This window comes from Schistocerca americana, chromosome X (genome assembly GCF_021461395.2).
Source record: "Schistocerca americana isolate TAMUIC-IGC-003095 chromosome X, iqSchAmer2.1, whole genome shotgun sequence".
Taxonomy (NCBI): Eukaryota; Metazoa; Arthropoda; class Insecta; order Orthoptera; family Acrididae; genus Schistocerca; species Schistocerca americana.
The window spans coordinates 627,397,765-627,417,339 of record NC_060130.1 but is presented as its reverse complement, the minus strand read 5'-3'; the positions used below and the strand labels follow the sequence as shown (position 1 = coordinate 627,417,339).

The window sequence follows — 19,575 nt, the reverse complement described above, 5'->3', positions numbered from 1 at the left end:
ACTTGTTATTCCTGGTAGTCGTTTATTTCCATTCCGGTAGTCTGAATCTGTGGATTTTGCTAGTAATTATAACAACGCTGAGCATTTGCAAACCGAATCAACCACATAAACAAGCAGCAGTTGGCATTCACTGGTTCGGCTTTATTCCGCTCAGCTCGCATAGCCCCGTCCCATATTGTCTGCAGGAAAGTTTATTTCTAGATGTGACGAGGATTCCCCTGGCAGAGACATCACGTACACTATGCACGCATTCAAAAAATCAACTTATAATTGATTCAGAAATCAACTTAAAATGTGTCCCAAAACCAGCAAGGGTGCATTTCAAAATCATATGAGTAAATGACAGACCGACGTGCGCTGGATGCTAGTTGCTTAGTGAAACAAGGTTTTTCCTCAAGAATATGAATATGCCCCCTGCCTGCGAAATTGCCGCCCGGTTCAGATACCCCGGTTTGCTCACAAACACTGACGTTATCACGCAATTGCTAATATTCCTCAGGGCAGACAAACAGAGCAAGTAATAAATGCTGCTATCTCAGACCTTTATGGACAAGTACTTGAAATACAAGGAATAAATGTTAACTGAGTAGAACTACTACTAGAATCTATACAGCTAAAAAAGCAGACTACATACATTAGTAAAGGGGAAAGATTGGAAGGAAAAACATTCCATACATAATGTTAATGAGAGCATTTTTGCTTGAAACTATGCTAGTATAATAATTGCTTGCCCCATTGTATCCAGGAGTCTAAATAAGGGAATTACTAAGCATTGGATCACCTCAGATATAAAAGCAATGGAGAATCTAAAAATGGCATATAAAAATTGCCAGATAAACAAAGCTACAGCTAACATTGACACATATAACGAAAAGAGGAGAGCCTACAGTAGAATTAACAGAGAAACTAAATTTAAATTTTACCAGAATGAAATTTCAACATCTAAAAACATTTTGAAGATGGTATGGTCTCAATTTTAGAGAAAGATGCTAAGGAATGTAGGGATCCAAATGATATCAGCAATATTTTTGATCAACATCAAGTTGGAGTACTGGAAAATTTATAACGCTTTACAATAGTTCCTAAACGCCAAGCAATATGTATAAGATATCCAATATTGCAGAATGTTTTATTCCAATGGCAACAAGTTAACCAGAGATAGCAAAAATAAGACACACTCTTAAAGTCCAAAAACACAGAATGTCTTCATTGGATACCTACCTGGGTAGTGAAGTACTGTTCTCAGTGGTTAGTGAGATATCTGACAGATTTAATAAACTCAGCCACATAAAATGGGATATTTCCTAAATATCTGAAAAAGATTAGGGTTGTGCCCATTTATAAGGGTGGTGATGAGGAAAATCCTGCAAATTACAGGCCAATTACTATCACAGCTGTCTTATCTCAAATTGTGGAAACAGCCTTGAAAGACAGAATATTAAATTTTATAGAGAAGAACATACTAAATGAGGTACAGCTCGGTTTAGAAAATGTAGCTCTACCACCACAGGCACAGTTAACTTTGTAGCTGATGTTACTGGAGCGTTAGATCAACAAAGAAAAGTCTGTGGTATTTTCCTTGACCTCTCAAAGGCATTTGATTGTGTGTGTGTGTGTGTCACTGCAAACTAATTTAGGGGTAAGGCAGCTGATATCATGTATCAATTGTAGAAGTAATACATAAAACAAGGGGCACTATTGTAAACATACACTAATTTTCAGGTAGCTAAGTATAGTGTACCTCAGGGGATCAGTGTTGGGCCCCCCTTTCCATTCTGCATGTCAATGATATGACACCAGCAGTATGTGACAATGTAATAATGTTTGCAGATGACTCTTCACTCAGAGTAAAAAGTGACCTGGTAAAAGAACTGGAATCCAGTGCTCTTGCAGATATGAGTAAGGCTTACAAATATTTCAGTGAAAACAACATGATAGTAAATACGAATGAGTTAACATATGAAAAACTACAAGTGAATAAAACTTCACAGACTGACTGTATTTCCCTTGAACTGTGTAATGCAGTTCTCAAAGAAGTAAGGAATTATAAATTCTTGGATGTCGTCGTTGATAAGCATTTGACATGTGAGGGTCATATAAGCAAAGTACACTCAAAATTATACACTAACATATTCTTAATGAGAAAGATGTCTAGGACAGTATACACACACTATTAACAAGGCACTATGGTTTAGTCTACCCTCACTTATACTGCATTTTAGTCTGGGGAAATGTTGCACATATGCATATCTGTAGGGTAGGCAAAGCTTCAAAAGAAGGCTGCTGGATCCATTGCAGATCTGACCCCAAGACAATCCTGCAGAAATAAATTCAGGAAACTATATACACTGAAGAGCCAAAGAAACTGGTACCCCTGCCTAACCTCGTGTAGGGCCCCTGTGAGCACACAGAAGTGTTGCAACACGACATGGCATGGACTCAACTAATGTCTGAAGTAGTGCTGGAAGTAATTAACACTATGAATCCTGCAGGCCTGTCCATAAATCCGTAAGAGTACGAGGGGGTGGAGATCTCTTCTAAACAGCAAGCGGCAAGGCATCTGAAATGTGCTCAATAATGTTCATGTCTGGGGAGTCTGGTGGCCAGTGGAAGTGTTTAAGCTCGGAAGAATGTCCCTGGAGCCACTCTACAGCAATTCTGGATGTGTGGGGTATCACACTGCTCTGCTGTAATTGCCCAAGTCTGTTGGAATGCACAATGGACATGAATAGATGCAGGTGATCAGACAGGATGCTTATGTACATACCACATGTCAGAGTTTTATCTAAACGTATCAAGGGTCACATATCACTCCAACTGCACATGCCCCACACCATTATAGAGCCTCCAACTGCACATGCCCCACACCATTATAGAGCCTCCACCAGCTTGAACAGTCCTCTGCTCACATGCAGAGTCCACGCATTCATGAGGTTGTCTCCATACCCGTACGTATCCATCTGCCCGATACAATTTGAAGCAAGACGTCCGACCAGGCAATGTGATTTAAAAATCACCCAATAGCAAACGGAGACAAGTGGTCTGGCAGTGAACCAACGTCATGTTACCAGAAGTCCCTGTATGAGTTTCACCCCTGTGAATGCACATGTGTTCACAAACCCAGCAGCAGCTGCTGTCAGCCCGCCATGGACATAGCTAGTTTGGACAGGGAATTGTTCATTGAAGGGGTGAAGAACCATCCTGACATAAGAGACACATTTATTAAGGAATATTGTGATAGTATTAACGAAAGAGCCGCATGGTTTCAAGTGTGTGTAAAATTTTGCGAGGGTTTTGCTGCAAAACCGAATCGGGAAAGAAATTATGCAGGTAAATGTCACCATTTAACTATTTAATGTTCTGGAGGTGCCATTATTGCCTGAATGTTCATACTTAATACTTGAAATAGCACTAAGCAGCATATGCTTTGCCCCCTAGTGAGTGACCTCTCATCAGAACAAACCGATCTTCAGTCAACAATAACAGATTAAAATCAATTCTGTTATATCAGCTGATTCTATGTAATCAACGCTTTATTGTATTGCATTCAGAAAATATGTAATTGCACACATTTCAATAGATATAAACTGAATAGTCTTCCATACTTGGGAATAAACTGAATCAGTGTTTGCCACAGATTGTTATTGACCAGATTTTGATTTATTTGTCTTGCCACAGTATTTTACCAGCATTTCCTATAAAAATCATCAGTGAAAACATTCCTTCTACTGTTCAGTCAACTTCCTCCTTGGGCTGATGTGCTTTCATTTTCCAGATCACATAGCCCCTACATACTTTAAGTGAGTTCAAAGTGAAAACATCTCTGGAACAGCAGTTCTAGTAAAAGACACAGCAACATAATGCAATTCTAACAGTAACATTAAGCTCAAAATTGATATGTCTGTGAAATATTCTCTATTTATTCCTTAGAATTCGAGATGTGCAATTCACATATCTCCGGGTACAACTCAAACAACAATTACAGCTCAATTTTTTTGTAGGAGTGGACAGTTCCAGCACATGTTCTCATGAAAAAAATAGACAGACTTCTTTAATAAAGTGAAAGGCACAGGAGGTTCAGTAGTTTCTAGTAGTGGTTGTCCTTCTGGTTGGCTTGCTTGGCCATTTCCAATCATTTTATACATCTTACAGTTTCAAATATACTGGTATCAGATTCTGTACCATGAGATCCAACTTCCACAAATAATTGGCACCTGCAACCACAAAAAAGACTAGAGAAAGGAATTTATTTTAGTTCAAGAATTGAGAATCACTGAAATCTCAATTAACTGGTTTCGTGTTTTTGTCATCCAAGGTGCCTAAGTAGATGGGGAAGTTTGCATCCTTTTCAAATTTCCTAGCATTTTTCAACCATGTTTCCTCTGTGAGTTTTGGTCTGCACCCTTTGTGCAAAACTTCCCACACAGCTTTACAAATACAAACTTTCCTTACTGTTCTACACAGTGCTGGGTGGCCGACTCTGTATTGGTAGTACATACCAGAGTCCAGCCACTACCCAGATATCTGAAAAATAAATTACTACTAATGCTTTCCAGTTAATTCATCAAGTGACTGCACATTGATTCAAAAATAAAAAATTTACTTTCATCTTCTCTTAAATCTATAAACAGTGTCATGAATGCTTCGAGCAGCTGCGAACTAACCACTTAGCGAGTCCAAAACCTGTTGTGTTTCTTATACGTTAAATAAACAAACATTGTCCTGCTTCCTTCTGCCTAGGTGCATACTGACTGGCTTCGAACCTAGTAATGCTGCGCAGTTATTGCTACAATGCTGCCACGTGTGCACTGAAACAATTTACGATGTCGTGATCTTGCTGTGAGCTGCGCACAGCTGTTATGCGCTCATGTGCTTTGAGCCTAGGTAAGGCATATGGTGCAAGTGGCTTACGGCTTTGAGTAGCTTTCTATCTATTCTGTCTGCGTCGAGAAAGACCTGGCATTGTAGAACATTTCCTGGCATTTCACGTTATTGACCAAAGATTAAATGCTTCAAGTTTAGATTTGGAAACACAAAACTCATTAAGCATCCAACACAGCAAACATACACTGCATTTAAGTTTCTGTCCAGTATGATTTGTTGTGTTAAAGTTTCATGAAGTGTGGCATCGGCAAATAAATATGCTACTTATAGATCTTATCATGAAGTTGGCTTTTGGAGATATTTAGTAGTTGGTTATGAAATAGAGATACAGTATGTAAGCTTTTGGCAAGATTGTGATATTCGGCCCTCACCTGAAATCTTGGTTGTGGTGACGACTTATCTGTAGTGTAGTCCAAAGAGTAGGTTAGTTCAGGACACAGTAAATATAGCAGCCTTCCCCAGCACGGATACCACAAGCCGCACCTGCAAATACAATATATTGAACTTTATTTCATTTATTTAAAGTAAAGAAAAAACTGCAAATAAGAAGTTTCCACTTGAGGACTCAACCCCACGACCCTCTGATTACCATTCTGTACTCATTCCACTTCAACCACTGCAGCTAAACTATGCTAACACAAATAGTAGATGGTCTCACCCAACCTGCACCAAAACATGATATTTTCTCTGAACACTTGGCCACCTGAAGCTCCGACTTCTGTCACTCATTTCTGCCAAGCCCTGCATATACCATATATTTGGACGAAACTGGTGATGGCAAGTAGCCGCCTCCTCATAATATTTGGATATGGGAGGGCAAAATTTGTATTTTCAATGCACCTAAAAGTGCACATCTACACAAAGGACACTTTTACACGTTATTATTGTTTTTATTAGAACATTTAGAATATTTATGTGGATTGAATAATTGTTTTAAGCGGTATTTTGGTGGTTTCTGTGACTCGCTAGCAATGCCCGTATCCTAACCATGCTGTACAATGCACCACCTAATGACAAGCACAGCTGAAACTGTAGCCCTGGTCAGAATCATCTAATGAATTGGGCGCCGACCAAAGTGAGTATCTACATCTACATAGATACTCCGCAATCCACTGCATGGCGCACGGTGGAGTGTGCCCCACACCACTACTGGTAATTTATTTTCCTGTTCAACTCGCAAATAGAATGAGAGAGAAATGACTATCCATCCATATGCTGCCATATTAACCCTAATTTCTCTTATCTTCATGGTCCTTATGTACAATATATGTTCAAAGCAATAGAATTGTTCTGCAGTCAGTTTCAAATGCCAGGTCTCTAAATTTCCTCAATAGTGTTCCTCTAAAAGAATGTTGTCTTCGCCCTAGGTATTCCCATTTGAGTTCCTAAAGCATGTCAGTAGCACTTGCATGTTGTTTGAACCTACCAGTAACAAATCTCACAGCCTGCCTCTGAATTGCTTTGATGTTTTCCTTTAATCCAACCTGGCATGGATCCCAAACACTCGAGCATTATTCAAGAATAGGTTGCGCTAGCACCCTACATGCAGTCTAATTTGGAGATGATTCACACTTCTCTATCCCAATAAACAACAGTCGGCCATTTACCTTCCCTACCACAATCCTCACACACTCCTTCCATTTCATATCACTTTGCAATATTATGTGCAGATGTTTAAACAGCATGACAGTGTCAAGCAGAACACTACTAATTGTTTACGGGTTTGTTTTTCCTACTCATCTGATCAACTTACATTTTTCTACATTCAAAGCTCGCTCCCATTCACCGCACCAACTAGAAATTTTTTCTAAACCATATTTGCAGCAGACTGCTGCCCACCCTGTATGCCAAATCATTTATCTATGCAGGGTGTTACAAAAAGGTACGGCCAAACTTTCAGGAAACATTCCTCACACACAAAGAAAGAAAATATGTTACGTGCACATGTGTCCGGAAACGCTTACTTTCCATGTTAGAGCTCATTTTATTACTTCTCTTCAAATCACATTAATCATGGAATGCAAACACACAGCAACAGAACGTACCAGCGTGACTTCAAACACTTTGTTACAGGAAATGTTCAAAATGTCCTCCGTTAGCGAGGATACATGCATCCACCCTCCGTTGCATGGAATCCCCCATGCGCTGATGCAGCCCTGGAGAATGGCGTATTGTATCACAGCCGTCCACAATACAAGCACGAAAAGTCTCTACATTTGGTACCGGGGTTGCATAGACAAGAGCTTTCAAATGCCCCCATAAATGAAAGTCAAGATGGTTGAGGTTAGGAGAGCGTGGAGGCCATGGAATTGGTCTGCCTCTACCAATCCATCGGTCACCGAATCTGTTGTTGAGAAGCGTACGAACACTTCGACTGAAATGTGCAGGAGCTCCATCGTGCGTGAACCACATGTGTCGTACTTGTAAAGGCACACGTTCTAGCAGCACAGGTAGAGTATCCCGTATGATATCATGATAACGTGCTCCATTGAGCGTAGGTGGGAGAACATGGGGCCCAATCAAGACATCACCAACAATGCCTGCCCAAACGTTCACAGAAAATCTGTGTTGATGACATGATTGCACAATTGTGTGCGGATTCTCGTCAGCCCACACATATTGATTGTGAAAATTTACAATTTGATCACGTTGGATTGGTTGGTTGGTTGTTTCGGGGAAGGAGACCAGACGGCGAAGTCATCGGTCTCATCGGATTAGGGAAGGACGGGAAAGGAAGTCGGCCGTGCCCTTTGAAAGGAACCATCCCGGCATTTGCCTGGAGCGATTTAGGAAAATCACGGAAAACCTAAATCAGGATGGCCGGACACGGGATTGAACCGTCGTCCTCCCGAATGCGAGTCCAGTGTCTAACCACTGCGCCACCTCGCTCGGTGATCACGTTGGAATGAAGCCTCATTCGTAAAGAGAACATTTGCACTGAAATGAGGATTGACACTTAGTTGGATGAACCATTCGCAGAAGTGTACCCGTGGAGGCCAATCAGCTGCTGATAGTGCCTGCACACGCTGTACATGGCACGGAAACAACTGGTTCTCCCGTAGCACTCTCCATACAGTGACATGGTCAACGTTACCTTGTACAGCAGCAACTTCTCTGACGCTGACATTAGGCTTATCGTCGACTGCATGAAGAATTGCCTCATGCATTGCAGGTGTCCTCGTCGTTCTAGGTCTTCCCCAGTCGCGAGTCATAGGCTGGAATGTTCCGTGCTCGCTAAGACGCCGATCAATTCCTTCGAACGTCTTCCTGTCAGGACACCTTCATTATGGAAATCTATCTCGATACAAACGTACCGCGCCACAGCTATTGCCCCGTGCTAATCCATACATCAAATGGGCATCTGCCAACTCAGCATTTGTAAACATTGCACTGACTGCAAAACCACGTTCATGATGAACACTAACCTGTTGATGTTACGTACTGATGTGCTTGATGCTAGTACTGTAGGGCAATGAGTCACATGTCAACACAAGCACCGAAGTAAACATTACCTTCCTTCAATTGGGCCAACTGGCGGTAAATCAAGGAAGTACAGTACATACTGACAAAACTAAAATGAGCTCTAACATGGAAATTATGCGTTTCCGGACACATGTCCACGTAACATCCTTTCTTTATTTGTGTGTGAGGAATGTTTCCTGAAAGTTTGACCGTACCTTTTTGTAACACCCTGTATAGAGAATAATAGCAGTCTTATCACAATCCCCTCGGGCACTCCTGACTATATGCTCATCTCTGATGAAACATTCACCATTGAGGAAAACATACTGTTTTCTATAATTTAAGAATTCTTTGAGCTATTTGCTTATCTGTGACTCTGTTCCATATTCTTCTTCAACAGCCTGCAATAGGCCACTGTCAAACCACTACAGTTCATAGTATATCATGAGGGAAAGTTACAAGCTGAGTTTCGCACAAGTGGTGCTTGCTAAAAACCATGCTGATTCATGAACATACGATCCTCAGTCTCAAGAAAATTTATTATATTTGATCTGAGAATGTGCTCGAGGAGTCTGCAGCAAATCTATGTTAGGGATATTGGCCTGTAATTTTGCGGATCCATTTTTTGCCCTTCTTATATACAGGAGTCATCCGCTCTTTTTTCCAGTCATTTGGGACTTCATGTTGGGTGACAGATTCATGATAAATGCAAGCTAGATAAAACTGAATTGAAAAATTGAATTGGGATTCCGTCCATACCTGACGACTTATTTGCTTTCAACTCTTTCAGTTGTTTCTCCCTGTCAGGGTTGCTTATTACTTTGTCATAAGTTCTATGGTCAAATGACAGTATATTTGTATGATTCTCCTGTTTGAATGATTTCTTAAACGTGATATTTAAAATTTTGGCTTTAGTTTTGCTATCTTCAACTGCCACACCAGACTGGTCAACAAGTGACTGGATGGAAGCATTTGACCTTCTTAGCAAATTGACATAGGAGCAGAATTTTCTCAGGCTCTATGTCAGATCTTTTGCTAAGGTATGATGATGGTAGTTGTATGCCTTGTGCATAGATTTGTTCCACAGAAGCACAAATCTCTACTAACCTTTGCTTGTTGTCATTTGCATATTCTCTTTTGAACCAAGAGTGCAACAGCCTCTACTTCCGCAGAATTTTCCTAATTTCATTATTAAATTATGGTGGGTCTTTTCCATCCTTGTTTACTTTGGCCTTCAGTGCTGCTGCACCATACAGCCATGCCACTATTTATCAAACATTCTAATAACAAAAGACACAGTCTGGCAACTAGGAAATATTTACCTGCAACACCATGAGACACTACCTGTGGAAGATTGCTAGTGTTCACTTCGCCTCTGACCTGGCTGGATGGAAGTGCATCAACATGGGTTTCTCTACATTTCATACGTGTACATATTGTACATGTATGTATTATCTTCTACAAAAAATTAGTATCAGGATACCAATGTTTCCTTTGTGTAGTTACAAGGTAAAACCACAACTGAGAATTCCGAAATTTCATTTCAAGCCATGTAAAACCGAACTGTTTCCATTTTGCAATAGCTTGACCAGCAGATGAGAGGGCTATAAACTTCAGCAGCAGTGGGCCACTGCTACTTTTTGTTCTATTGGTGGATCACGATTCTGGAATACAAGCTAGTACCAAATGATTGACATGTGGTTCCACAGAGAAGCTACATTGACCATGACCAGTCTTGCATATAGGTTTGGGGGCAGTTTTCTTCTACAGACCCCACTTGGAGAGTACAAAGGTTTCAGGAGCAGTATCACATGAAGGACAATTGGCAGGAAAAATTATTTTTGGAGCAGCAACATGGCTCCTTGCTTCGCAGTACAAAGAGATCTTGCACTGTATAAAATCCATGCAAAGCAAGTACAGAAGATCCACTGCAACCAGACAGCTACAGTCTCAACAAAAGTCACTAATTCTGCAACTGTATGAGCAGCAGAAAGGGTTGCCCTGGGTTTAAGTGTGACTGTCTCAGGGAGGAAGACTCTGCCTTATGCAGGTTGGCAGCATCACGTAAGTACTACTATAGTGAAATTTCTTTGTAGAAACAGCTCTGCACGCTGCAGGCAAGAGCAGCTGCCAAAACAACAGATTGAATTAGTCAACCTGTGCCTGCTGTCAGCGATAAAGACTGGTCAGTCACTCTGTGGCACCCATGCCTTCAGCGCACTAGTGACCAGGATCAAGAACTATGTTCTCGAGAACCAACAGGAATCTAACACACATCCAAGAACAGTGAACTTCTGCTGTACTAGTACAACCTGCTTGCTAGGAAAGTGTACTAGGGTTACCACAAGTTTCCCCAAGTGAAATTCCCTGATTTCCAGACGGTTCTTACTATATTTCCCTGACAAATTTTGATATCTCAAAGGTAAGTTAAGACATAAGCTGACAATCTGTCTTTGCAGCTACGGTACAAGAAACAATAGTGCAAAAGAGGAAATATCTAAAACAACTTTCAAGCAGATTGCGTTTCCCGATGGGAGCAAAAATCTTAAGTACTAACATCAACTTCTTTTGTAATTAACTGTTTTTAAATGGAGAAAGCAAGCCAGATGTGTGTGTTTCATTAGGATCACTGATGTTATTTTATTCCCATAAAACGAAACACATTTGGTGACAAAAATATGCATTTGCTTGGAGTCACAAAAAAGATTTAAAATACCTTCACTGATTTAAGAAAGAACCTCAAAAAAATGTAGGCCTCTTGAAAGAAGTGTATATGATGGGGAGGAATTGTGTAGGTGACCGCCAATAAAATTTGGTTTTACTATGTTCGTTATTGTCAATTATTACCCACTGTGTTATATCTATTACTTTACAGGTATTTTTTATTTTTCTTTCAAGAAATATATCACTACATAGCGAATAAGCTGCCAGTGACTGACAATTTTCTTCTTATGACCCATACTTTCTAACACATAAGCCACTTTTTAAGTGCCAAAATGTACTAGAACAAATAAAATGTCAATAAAACGCTACAATGTACAATGTACTTGCAGCAAGACAGTCTTAATTCCTGAAATCCGTCACCTGTTGCCTCTGACCTACTGAGGAGCAGCACAGTCCTTGAGCAGGGCCTGTACATTAGTGGGAACCAAATGGTTTTAGGTTGACAGGCTCGATCCATGACACATACTCACACGAACGGCCTGCAGTTTTTGCCTGTCACGGAAATCCACTTGTGTGGCCGGCTATTCACAAGCCACAGACTGCATCTTGATGAAATGAGACCACAATGATCAATCCATGCAACAATCCGTTATTATTGATTCCCACAGTGATCAATCCATGCATACTCTGAGAATCAATAATAATGAGAATAGGTAGCAACTCACCATAAAGATGATTGCTGAACCGCAGACAGGCACATAGAAAAGATAACCACATTCTCACAACCAAGTCATAGCTTTTGTCAGAAAGTGAGACGGCGGCACACATTCACCCACACACAACCTACGCACACACGGCCGCCGTCTACAGTCTCAGAGTCAGATCCAAACAAACCACTTCTCATGCCTCCCTGCCTCTCATTGGCAGCTGCTAGGCTAGCAGCAACAAGTGGTGGCCACACTGACTGCAAGCTGAGGGGAGTGGAAGGAAGGGGAGAAGCAGTAGTAATGAGAAAATAGGGAATCGGCACACGTACTCAGCTGAACCCAGTCAGTGACGATGCAAGACACCTCAGCAAACAAACCATTTCATCTATCTAGACAAAAACAGATTTTTCCAAACTTCCCTGATATTTCCTTGACATGTTTGAAATTCCCTGACTTCAAGAAAATGTGGCAACCCTATGTACATTTCAGTTATGCAGCAAGTTGTACATATTCAAGTTTTCTGGTCTGTGATGTGTATGTGTGCTCTTTATTAAAATAACCTTGTAACTGTTGTTTTAGGGAGTCAAGTAGAGGCCAGCCACCAGCCAATTCTAGGTCTTTCTTGAATGTCATGTACTTACGGCCTAACTTGTTTTGCAGATACAGTACATTCATATATTGCTGCCATGTCAAGTATGGCTTAATGCAAGCCAGTAACACTTGTCACCCAGAATTACATTCCAAAGTTATTTTACTGGAGCTGCGGCATGCCTGCATGAATCTTGTGTGATTCCACGTCATCTGCCACACCTCTAAAGCCATAAATTGCTGCAAAAGTCGTCTTTGGACAGTTCACAAAGCAAGAAACACTATTATGCCACATATAAAAGAAAATACGCTTGAATTTGTAGAAAGAGACAAGACTGGAACATTTGAAGATATTTATGATAAAAAAAATACATGACCATAAATGTTTGATTCAGACTTGGAACAGCAGTCATTTAAAAAATCTAAACATTAGCCGTATTAACAGTCACTTGTGAAATTGTTACGCAAGTACCAGACAGTGAAATTATGCTATTCTTTCCGATACACCCTCTGTGACAGTTTCTTACAGTGCAAGCTACAAACTGCAGCGATCGTGCAACAAACGAATCATCTTTGTGTGCATTCTGTACAAACTTGTTAGCGAGACAGAGACAATTACTGTGTGAACTGCTTTATAGACTGTAGTTCTCCAGGCACACACACCCTCAGACTTACGTGATTCTGAGATCGTTTTTTTAATTTGGAAAAGTGGCACAACTTCATTTTTGAGAAGTGGAGAATTGTATGCAATGATCAATTTTAGTGATGTCATGTCTCAACTAAGGCCCACATCCCTCTTGTCACTTCAATGTATCATGGTATTAGCACCTTAACTTACAACCCCCTTCCAACTGCTCCATTATTTCTGGACAGTGCCATTACAGTTGTTAATTTCAAATTAACAACTTTATCCACATTACTGTCAACATTTGATTATGGGCATAAAGCTGCAGTCCAACGCATAATTATGTGCCTAACATTTCGTCTTCCAATGCTTGAGACATCATCAGAGGCAGTTCGAAGCAGTTAGTCTCAAACAAGCTGAGCATGCCAAACTGTTTCTACGTATCCACCCAACGGTCTGTTAGTGACATCAGACTGCTGCCTAAGATTCTACATCTACATCTACATTGATACTCCGCAAGCCACCCAACGGTGTGTGGCGGAGGGCACTTTACGTGCCACTGTCATTACCTCCCTTTCCTGTTCCAGTCGCGTATGGTTCGCGGGAAGAACGACTGTCTGAAAGCCTCCGTGCGCACTCAAATCTCTCTAATTTTACATTCGTGATCTCCTCGGGAGGTATAAGTAGGGGGAAGCAATATATTCGATACCTCATCCAGAAACGCACCCTCTCGAAACCTGGCGAGCAAGTTACACCGCGATGCAGAGCGCCTCTCTTGCAGAGTCTGCCACTTGAGTTTATTAAACATCTCCGTAACGCTATCACGGTTACCAAATAACCCGGTAACGAAACGCGCCGCTCTTCTTTGGATCTTCTCAATCTCTTCCGTCAACCCGACCTGGTACGGATCCCACACTGATGAGCAATACTCAAGTATAGGTCGAACGAGTGTTTTGTAAGCCACCTCCTTTGTTGATGGACTACATTTTCTAAGCACTCTCCCAATGAATCTCAACCTGGTACCCGCCTTACCAACAATTAATTTTATATGATCATTCCACTTCAAATCGTTCTGCACGCATACTCCCAGATATTTTACAGAAGTAACTGCTACCAGTGTTTGTTCCGCTATCATATCATCATACAATAAAGGATCCTTCTTTCTATGTATTCGCAATACATTACATTTGTCTATGTTAAGGGTCAGTTGCCACTCCCTGCACCAAGTGCCTATCCGCTGCAGATCTTCCTGCATTTCGCTACAATTTTCTAATGCTGCAACTTCTCTGTATACTACAGCATCATCCGCGAAAAGCCGCATGGAACTTCCGACACTATCTACTAAGTCATTTATATATATTGTGAAAAGCAATGGTCCCATAACACTCCCCTGTGGCACGCCAGAGGTTACTTTAACGTCTGTAGACGTCTCTCCATTGATAACAACATGCTGTGTTCTGTTTGCTAAAAACTCTTCAATCCAGCCACACAGCTGGTCTGATATTCCGTAGGCTCTTACTTTGTTTATCAGGCGACAGTGCGGAACTGTATCGAACGCCTTCCAGAAGGCGCAGTCACAGAGACATATGCTATGGAGCTTTTAGTGGGGAAGCATTGAAGCTGTTTATTATATTTAGCAGTAAGGTTCACAACTTGCCTAATTTCAATCCTCCTCCATTTCTGTTAAAATTTTTTCTGTGCTTTTGAATTTCTAAGCCCTCTCTGTACATCCTAGCATAGTAATTAGTAGCTCTTCTAAAAAACCACTATCAGACAAACAAATCTGGTGATTTCTCATTCCTAGTTCATGATCTGCTACAGCTGATTTATCCATCTTGCTCAGTCAACAATTGCTCGTGTTCCTTAAGGCGGGTGTTAATGCTTCTTTTTGTAGTTCCTATAAACACTTGGCCACAAATGCAATTGGCGGGCATAGGTCTTTTGCAGTGTTCAAATACTCGCGTACCTTTCTTGTTGGCTTAAACACTTTGCCAAACCGTGTTTTCTGAGTACTTTGCTGATGTGATTTCTGATAGTTTTTACAAAGGAAGGAAAACTTTCCCTTTAATTGTATCTTTTTCACTCAAAGCTCTAGACCTTTTGGAATGTAGTACCCTATTTACCTCTGTGTTGTGGTAGCCGTCTCTTCTGAAGGCTGTTCTTAAATGATCGAGTTCATCCTCCAAGTACAATGGTTCACAGATTCTTCTAGCCCAGCCCACTAATATTTTGACCACTCCTCTTTTCTGCTTGGGTTGGAGATTGGAATTTTTGTGAAGGTATATCTGCGTCAGTGGGTTTTCTGTAGACTTTACGCCCTAAATTTCAGTCGGGTTTTCTAATTGCCTGTACATCCAAAAAAGAAATTTGATTGTCTTTCTCTTCTTCCATTGTGATATTTATATTATAATTAATATTATTCAGAGAATCTAGAAATTCAGAGTGTTATTTGTCTCCACAAGGCCATATAATGAAAGAACTCTCTGAAATGCTAAATTTTCCGAATAATAATTGTGGCGGCACGCATGTGGCACATTACTGTGGCTGCAAGTACCTTAAAGCCACTTTTACATGATCAACTTTCTCTCAGTTGATTGTTTCATTCCTGTACCGAGCCCCATCTCGGTCTAGTGCCTGTTTTTGTTTACGTGCCAGCACCACAATTAAGAGAGATGTGACAGCTGTCTGCTCTGAAGTTTGGCATGTTATCGCTGAAAATATGTTATGAGGGACTATTCTTTTTTTTAAAAAAAATCTGAATATGGTAACAAAATGTAGGAACAAACAATGATGAGTGTTTACTACTGCCCAAAGCAGAATTCCTAGTGGCAGTTCTTGGCAAAGGTCAAGTGGTAAATTCCTTACACTCCTGAGAACTGAAAGATAGGAAAGTGTCATCCAAACATTTCAGAACATTTACTTGCTAGAGAAAATATGTACTTGTAGACCAATCACACAATATCCAGAACACAGTAAACCACCTTTTTACTTTATCCACTGTGTCTTATTTTTTTTGCTAAGTACCAAATAACACCAAAAATAAATAAATATATACACACACACACACACACACACACACACACACACACACACACACAAAAGTTAAAGCACATTTATTTATCTATGATTATTGATTAATGAATCGTCAAACATATTCATATTCACAAACACGCTGAAGCAGAGGTGTATACAGCTATGGAAGGTGACGAATTATCATTACTGTTAGAATAGTTTGATGCATTTCTTGCTATTCTGTATGGTAGGGATGCTGCTGGATCAGAAGGAATAGAAGTGGAACTTCTTTTGTCTGAGAAATGGAGAATACAGTTTTGCATATCTGTGATGCTACGTAATTGCTCCATGGAAATTGTGGGGTTTCTCAGGTTTTGACTTTTGGTCAATGCAGTTGGAGAGACTAAATAATAAGGTTGCTGTCATATCAGACATGTGGAAGAGTGTCACAGCAAACTGTCCAAAAATGTACATTCTTTGTCCATATATTTGTGCTGACAAGCAGTAATTCCGGTCTGAGTTTACATGTCGGGTCCCTCATTTCATGACTTAAAAGTTAACAAGTATGGACAGAAATACTGAATGGTTGTCGAGAGAGATTCCAAATATATGCTAAATTCTTTCACACGTCTTGATAAATATGAAACTTGTCACAGTGGTGAACGTCTTAGAGACTTTGTAAGGAAGAAACTTTTATGTCCCTACCTACCTAAAGAAAGAAATTTTATGTGAGAGAAATACTTCGCCTCACTTTCACTAGCTTGATATCTGGAAACAAACCTGACAAGCTCAGTTGGTATAATAAACAAAATTAGAAGGGAATTGCCTGAGTACATGAAGAAATCTCACGAGAACCTATGCAAAACTGCAGCTTTCAGAAAAGGTGATATGGCCTTCACAGTATATCAAGAAAAGCCAAGAATGCTTGTAATAATTCTCCATTCCTTGCATCAAAATGTACAAACTGAAACGGACTTTAAGCCTAACAGTGACCCACAACAATGAAACTACATACAGAGTAAATAATGTTGACCAGAAGACCCCCAAGTAGTCAACGAAAGAGGGTGGAAGAATGTGGCCTGCTCAAATTTCTGTAATACTCTAGATTTAAAAGGCATCAATGCTTGGCTTGGTTGGTTTTTTTAAAAGAGGGGCAGGGGGGTAGGGGTGGGGGCAAGGGACCAAACTATGAGGTCATCGGTGTCTTGTTCTGAAGGAAACAATGCCACAAGGGTGAGAATAAGACAATGAGACTTACAACACAAAACAGAATGAAAGGAAAAATCACAAACAACAACTGAAGGGTAACAAACACTTAACTAGACTAAAGGGGACAAGAAAACCACAAAGACGCCAGGAACAGGTGGAAGAGATTAAAACAAGAAAGCATGTTACCATGGCTGGCTGACCATGAGGATAAAAAGGAAAAGCCAGCCACTCTGCAACACATTAAAACCTTCACCCTGAAAGCACTAAGTTGGAGGACATGCAGGGACAAAGGACATGTGCTAAAACTTGGAGAAAATGATAAAACTCGCCCTCACAAATAAAATGTAAAACTGAAGCTGCTGTTGAGGCATTGTCGCCCAACATCAAAGGTAGGGTGCTGGGAAAGTTATAAGTCCGCCGCAGAGCGGCTAAAAGTGGGCAGTCCAGCAAGAGATGAATGACCATGATTTGTCAGCCACAGCTACAGCTACACCGAGGTGGGTCCTTGCCACGGAGGAGGTAACCATGTGTCAGCTACATATGGCCAATGTGGAGCCGACCGAGAATCATAGAGTCCCTGCAAGAGGCGCGCAGTCTTCCACACATTCACAGTTTCCTTAATGGCATGCAGGTTCTTGTGCGTATGGACGTTATGCCATTCCATCTCCCAAAGCCGCAGAACTTTGCGCCATAATACTGAACGCAGGTTAGTTTCAGAGAAGCCGATCTCCATAAGCGGTTTCTGTGTAGTCTGTTTGGCCAGCCTGTCGGCAAGTTTATTGCCTGGGATTTCGAAGTGACCTGGGGTCCAGACAAACACCACTGAATGACTGGATCATTCTAGGGCATAGATGGACTCATGGATGGTCGCTACCGAAGGATGACGAGGGTAGCACTGGTCGATAGTTTGTATGCTGCTTAAGGAGTCAGTACACAGGAGAAATGACTCGACAGGGCATGAGCGGATGTGCTCAAGAGCACGAGATATGACCGTCAGCTCTGCAGTGAAAACACTGCAGCCATCTGGTAAGGAGTGCTGTTTTATATGTCCTCCAAGAACATAGGCAAAGCCAACATGACCATCGATCATCGGTGTAAACCACTTCAGGGCTCCGGTACATGTCGAGAATCAGGAGGAAATGACAGCGGAGAGTCACAGGGTTAACCGAGTCCTTAGGGCCACTTGAAAGGTCTAGGCGAAGTCACAGGCTTGGTGTACACCATGGAGGTGATCGTGAATTAACCTGGACTCCAGTTCAGAGAGAAGGGATCGCACACAAACTGCAACTGTAAGCCCTGACCTGGGCCGCCGATGACTGAGATGGAAAAGGAGACGGTAATTCAGATGCGCAGGAGAACTACAAACGTATGCAACGTAACTGGAGAGCAATTGCACACACCTAACCTGCAATGGAGGGACTCCGGCCTCCACCAGGATGCTGGTCACTGGACTCTGCCTAAAAGCTTCTGTCGCTAGGTTAACACCACAGTGGTGCACTGGGCCGAGTAAATGCAATGCTGAGGAGCTCTTAAGAATCAATATGTCTCCACTACAGTGAGTGGATCGTCATTAAGGTAAAGTTGTGGTTCCAGATGAACGGTACAATGCTGTGGCCGAAAACTGGAAACCGTGAGCTAGAGCCCATCACTGCGCCTTGTGGATGGCTCCCTGTAGACGCCACTCAGCACTAACAGTATTGGTGGAGCAGTACGAAATACAGAAGTCGTCTGCATACAGAGAAGGTGAGACCGATGACCCTACAGCTGCTCCTAGACCATTAATGGCCCCACAAAAAATAGAGATACACTCAATACAGAGCCCTGTGGGACCACATTCTCCTGGATATGGTGGGATCTATGGCAGGCACCAACTTTGACATGGAAAGTACGAAGGGACAGGAAATTCTGAATAAAGATCGGGAGTGGGCCTCGGTGACCCCACTCATATATTGTAGCAAGGATATGTCGCTAGGTCATGTCATACACTTTTCGTAAATAAAAAAAATGTCGACAAGATGTTGGCATCTGGAAAAGGCTGTTCGGATGGCAGACTCGAGGGACACAAGATTATCAGTGGTAGAGCGACCAGGGTGGACGATGCCCTGACATGGAGCCAGTAGGCCACGTGACTAGAACCCAACCCAACTGCAGACACACCATTCATTCCAGCAGCTTACAAAGAACATTGGTGAGGCTAATGGGCCAATAGCTATCCACATCAAGCTGGTTTTTACCGGGTTTGAGCACAGGAATGATGGTGCTCTCCCACCATTGCAATGGGAAGATGCCATTGCGCCAGATCCGGTTGAAGATGAGGGACGTCACTTTTAGTCAGATTTGAGATGTTTAATCATCTGACTGTGGATCCAATTTGGCCCAGTAGTAGTGTCAGGGCAATGTGCAATGGCACTGAGGAGCTCCTGC

General features: G+C 41.5%; 1 protein-coding gene across 7 annotated transcripts in view; it reads right to left on the bottom strand.

Annotated features, from left to right (window-relative positions):
- LOC124555356 (E3 ubiquitin-protein ligase RNF6-like) overlaps positions 1-19,575 on the bottom strand; it is a 64,243-nt gene that overhangs the window by 9,796 nt on the left and 34,872 nt on the right. For 5 of the 7 annotated variants that reach the window (XM_047129238.1, XM_047129240.1, XM_047129236.1 and 2 more), the window contains exon 2: positions 5,256-5,367. The gene's annotated coding sequence lies outside the window, so the exon portion shown is untranslated. Of the gene's footprint in view, positions 1-5,255; positions 5,368-15,053; positions 15,078-19,575 lie in introns of those variants that run through there. The other 2 variants (XM_047129237.1, XM_047129239.1) reach the window with 2 other exon arrangements.